Source organism: Hevea brasiliensis, chromosome 3 (assembly GCF_030052815.1).
Source record: "Hevea brasiliensis isolate MT/VB/25A 57/8 chromosome 3, ASM3005281v1, whole genome shotgun sequence".
In the NCBI taxonomy this organism is placed as follows: Eukaryota; Viridiplantae; Streptophyta; class Magnoliopsida; order Malpighiales; family Euphorbiaceae; genus Hevea; species Hevea brasiliensis.
In genome coordinates this window covers 1,256,589-1,262,344 of record NC_079495.1, presented here as the reverse complement: position 1 = coordinate 1,262,344, position 5,756 = coordinate 1,256,589, and the positions used below count along the sequence as shown (strand labels likewise).

Here is a 5,756-nt window from a genome sequence, read left to right as displayed (position 1 = left end):
TGATAAAAAAAATTAGTATTATAAAAAAAAAAAAAAATGGATGCACTTTGAGTTTCATGGTTAATATTATATTTTGTTTACCTTATTCCCTTTCTTTGATAACCACAATCTTACCCTATTTGACCCCATTACAACCCTTAAAAAGACCTAATGATTCTTTGAAAAATGCTTGTTACATTAGTAGAGTTAGATCTTTTATGCTTGCATATGGGTTTGGCAATAAAATCTTCCATACATTACTCACCATCTATTTGAGACACATTGGCTATCTATTTCATTTAGGTTTGTTTTGGCACAATTGACTCTTGTAGCTGATTGGTATTTGTTGCTTGGGTTGATTGGTTAATTCTTAGCTATTCTGTAATAGTTGAGAGTGCTTGCTTCATTCTTTGTGCTTTTGCTGGTGGGAATTTGGAATGTTGGTGGCTAGAGGTAAGTTGGTAGTTTGGATTAGTGAATTTTTGAGTTTTCAAAGACTGATTCTATTCCCTTCCAAATGAGTTTCAATGAAATTTTTGCTTGAGGACAAGCAAGAGTTTGAGTATGGGGGAATTTGATGCATGCATTTTATATCATCATTTAGGTATAATTTTTGCACATAATTTACCCTTATTCATAGCTATTATTTTAGATATTAGTATATATTTAGTCAATTTTACAATTTTCACATTTCTTAGTTTAATTTTTGGAATTTATTTGTTTTGTAGGTTAAATCTGGAGAAATTTGATGTATTTTGATCAGAGTAGCCATTTGGAGGAGATTAAAATCGAATTGCAAAAATTTTGAAGTTGAAAAAAAAAAAAAAAAAAAAAAATGGCCGAGAGCGACACAACCTGCAGCACAACCGAATTAGCTCATGTCGCAGGTTGTGTCGATCGTCAGATATTCACACCGAGAGCGACACAACCCGCGACACAACTGACTCGGCTTATGTCATTTTTACTGGAAAATTTTTGACGTGGCATTTCCGTTACTCCAGCCTTTTTACCTCACTTTCTCTGGATCCTTCCCCCTTTTACCCATTCTAGAACAGTCCCCTTGCCTATATAAAGTGCCCTTTATCACTTTCTTTTCATAGAGAGCAAGGGAGGCATTTTTAGAAAGATAGAAAGAGGGAAAGGGAGGAGCATCTTCTGCATCTTCTTCCAGCAGCAGCAAGGATCACGTTTCTGCACTTTTCTGCAGAGATCCTTCTGCAATTTGCTGGGTTTTTCTACCCCTTTTAGCTTACATTTCCATTATTTATTCATTTCTTCATTTGGGTTTGTCTTTAAACAATGATTTGTGAGTAGTTGATTGAGATTCTAGAGATGGGTTTGTAAATATTGATTTGTTTTGTGGTTTTGAACTGATTTAGCCATTTAAATGAAGATTGTTATATTTTGATTTATTGCTTGTGTGCTTATTTCCTTGCTTGATGAATGGGCCCTCATTAAATTAAGTTTTAATCCTTAATAGATGGACTGAAAAGTGAATATTGGGGATGGATAATCTTGCAATAAACTTTATTTTCTTGGTGTTAGAAATAAGCTAAGAAGATTAAGGGGAACTTTCCAAAAATCAATTAGAGCATTAATTGGGTTTTTGCTAGATTTGAAATACCGTGAAAACAGGGTTTGATTTAATGAAAACCAATTTTGAGATGCTTGAAAAAGGTTTCAAAAATTTAAGAATTGATTTCCCTCAAAATTGCAATTCTCATGTGTTTGGCTAAATTAATGATAAACCACATGCAAACAATATTGAAAATCCAATCTCTAGAATCAATTTAATTTTCATTGAATTTAGATTTAAATCCTCCAAATCTCATAAATAGCAATTTCAATTTAAATCCAATATCTAGAATTACTTTATTTTTTTTTAGATTTAATTCTTCTTAATTTCATAAATAGAAATTTCAAATTAATTTTTGGTAATCTAGTCTAATTAATTTTAGTTAATTGTTTGATTTAGCATTAATTCCTTAAATACCAATTTTAATTCCAAATTTCATTTTACATCTTTAATTTTTGTCTTAATTTTAATTTTTAGATTTTATTTTTAACATCTTTTAATTTTTGTCATTCTAATTAGCTTATACTTTTATTTCCAATTTAAGCACAATTCCCTGTGGGATCGATATCATTTTTTTAAAACTATACTACTGTGACCCGTGCACTTGCGGACACACCGTATCACAGTTGAAAAGGAGCATCCCAAGGAAGGGAAGGAATAAGTCAAGATTAGAGAAGTCAAATAAAGTTTGTGCACAACTATTCTCTTTCCTATGTTTTAAAAATGGATTTGATTTGAATGAATTTTGTTTTTCTTTGCAATTATGGACTTTAAATATGTGCAATTAACTTTGTATGATTTAAATACAAATATCTTTGTGTACTTAAGAATTTATTGTATTATTTGAAAATTTTGAATTGTACACTTGATGTATTACCAACTCTGTGCATGAATTTACTATAATTGAATGTATTTATTTATTTTATAAATATATTTTGTGAATAAAATTTCTTTAAATATGTTTTAAAATTACAGTTGACATGACAATATGCTTTGTGTTCTTATTAGCTTGTCTAGTAAGATATCTCCTCTACTTGTTGGGGTTGAATTTCTTTCTCTCTGGCTTGCCAATTGAGGAAGAGTTTGGATGAGTACTCATAAATACTAATTAGTCTTTGTTCCTCCCTTTAGCCTCGATTATTGAGAGAATTTGCTTTGTCATGGTGTACAACACGGCATCCATCGTGAAATTTTGCGTCATGGGTCCAACAGTGTGAATTGTTGACAACACCCTTAAATTATAAATACTTTGACAAAACGTGATCGAAATAAATAATTGTTAGTAATTAAAAAATATTATATTGTTTTTATGGTTCAAGAGAAATGTGGATAAATTGTTATTATTTGATCAATATGTCATTCAAACGAATGATTTGCATGGTTGAAAATATTGATTTTGGATGTCATGAATTTTGAAGAATTTAGAGATTCAAAGCTCTTCTTTTTTGTTATGATTTGTCAAAGCATAACTTGTATTAAGTTTTAAATTATTAGTTTGTGCACCACTAAGTTCACCGCTCAGCAATAGCTTCGTAGGTAAAAGAAAATATAGAGCAGCTGAGTAAGATCACTCGAAATTGTGCTTTGAAGACGTGTTGGGACTATCTTCAGGTATATGATAGGTATACTCTTATACATTAAATTTTGGTGTACTCATATAATTATATGTATGTAACCGCATTCGAGTAGTTGTACAAAATCACTTGTAATATTATTTTGGGATTGTAATCAAATATAAATTTTTGTAATATTAATTTTGTTATCTCAATGAATGCAAACATTTAACTTTCTTCCTGAGTATTGTAAATAATGAATTATTTTCTTTATGATGAGATTTATTGAGAATGAGTTGAATGAGTTCCAATTGGACATGATATATTTTTGTAAATTATTTTTTTTATCAGGTTATGAAGAACTATTTTATATAATTTTAGTCATAACTATGCAAATTTTACGTAAAATTTTGAAAATGCTTAATTATTCCTAAGTAAAATTTATGACATATAATTGATTTAAAAACACTTAGTTTAAATTTTTATCACCACGCCAGATTGTTAAATGGAATTATTCTGCCAAAATCACTTGTAGTATATTTAATAGATTATCGGTAGGTGAAGTACGGTAATTTATTAGGTATACTACAAGATCATGTCACATCATACGAAGGGGTAGGATGTGACAGTTTTAAACAATTTTCTTTATTAATTAACAAAACATTGAAAAAAAAAATTATTAAAATTTAATTTCAAATTATTTTTTTATTAATTATAAAATTTTTTATTAATATATTTTGAAACAAATTTTAATAAAAATTTATAATGTCACAAATTTACCAACTCAAAAAACACATACACTAACTTTTTGTCAAATATCAATTACTTAACAACTCTAATTTTGCCATTAATTCATGAGAAATTAGAAAAATATTTTACCGAATCATACTTTTTTTTTCCTTGATCTCAAGCTTAATGGTAAATAGATTTACTAATTAATCAATAGATATCAATTTACTAATTTAATTACTAATTCTTGAAATATAAAGAGTGAATCCCACATACTTTCAACATATACTTCAAGTGACTGAATAATTTCTAAAGAAAATGTTGTACATGAATTTTGAATTATTTCAAATTTTTCTAAAGAAATGGGAAAGGCCCAAGCGTTTAATTGGGCTTCCATCTGAGTTTATGCTTAGAGGTTACATGCATTTGAGTTGTATTGACACAACTGCAATTTATGAAATTTAGTTATAATTCTATAATTTGTTATGATTCTAATTGTATACCAAGCACGCTCGTCAACTATTCTGGTAACTTCATCCTTACTTATGCTAGCAATTTTGCAGTTCTGATGCTTCATGAACAAGCAGTTCCTGCAGTTACTCCTGTTCCAACCACTTATATACCAAGCAGTTCCTGCTCCGCGTTTGTTTGTTTGGAGCAATTGGTGCTGAAATCTGAGTATGGCTCACTTGGTTGGGCCAAATTTTGGAATTTGTAAGATGGATATAATTATATTTTCTTGCTGTTTGCATCAATTTCTTTAGATTGAGACTTTTGTTTCTGAATGGCATTTTTATATGTTACTTCTTTTGCTGTTGTAGAATATCTCCTTTACAAATAGCACAAAGTCCATCCCGGTCATTGACTATGCAGTCTGTCACAGCCAACACTGACAGGCTTGTGGCTGTTGAACCAACTAATGTGATTGACCTTGCTAAGAAAGCTTTGTCTGCTTCAAAATAAGCAGGACTATTAGCTGAGAAATGCACTAATCTTGATGATTTAGATTCTACTCGGTTTGTTTCTTTTGCTTTTTCATGTTTCTTTTACCTTTAGTTTCTGTTTTGAGGATTGATGTCTAAATTTTTTGCAGGGTGAGGTCCGCATGTTCATCTAATTGTCAGTTGAGGAGGTGAAAACTGTTAGGTCAACACGGTGTTTACAGAGGCAGTCTAAAAATCGAGGGTGCCAAAAGCAAAAGATAAGTTTCATGAGCCTTAGTATTCTACAACTAGAAGAGCTACGAAAAAAGATAAACGCAGGATTTGATTCAAGGAATCCACTTTGATTATTTTTGTGGGGTCCTGAAACAAAACAATTTCTGACTTCTAAAGAGGAGTGAATTGATTGCTCAAGTACATTTAACTGCAAATGCTGTTGGGTGATTGTTTTGTGAATGCTTTTTATTAGAAAAAGGATTTTTTGTTTGGCTGGACATGGAAATATAAAACAGGATTTAATGAGATTGGAGAAGGATAAGAAGGGTCTTCAGTCTCAATTTGGTGGTGAACCACCATGGTTGAATGGGCTGATGTTGTTGGACTTGGTTGTTCTGTCTTGCAATCACAGCTTCGCGCTGGTAACAGCAGCTGAGAAAAGCTTATTACAGCAAATTTGCTGATGATAGTTCATATTGCTAAACAATATCAGGGCCATGTTCTCAGCCTTCAGGACTTAATGAAGGTTTAACTGGATTTAAGCTAAGCAATATAACCACAATATTTGATCTACCCAAGTATTTATCATTGTTTTAGAGAGAAATATGGTGTCTTGTTGAATATTTAACACTAGCTGGGCCTGTAAACTCCAAATTCTTCATTGGTGGTTTTAAAATGTTCTCAAAGCCAGCAAAACTTGCTGTCTTCTGAATGAGAACAATTAATATGTTGTTTGCCGGAGAATGTCTATAATATCTTAGG

The 5,756-nt window shown here is 30.8% G+C and overlaps 1 pseudogene; it reads left to right on the top strand.

The window, feature by feature from the left end:
* The first annotated feature begins 4,405 nt into the window (after positions 1-4,405).
* On the top strand, positions 4,406-5,526 carry LOC110646630 (RNA polymerase sigma factor sigF, chloroplastic-like; annotated as a pseudogene).
* Positions 5,527-5,756: the final 230 nt, after the last annotated feature.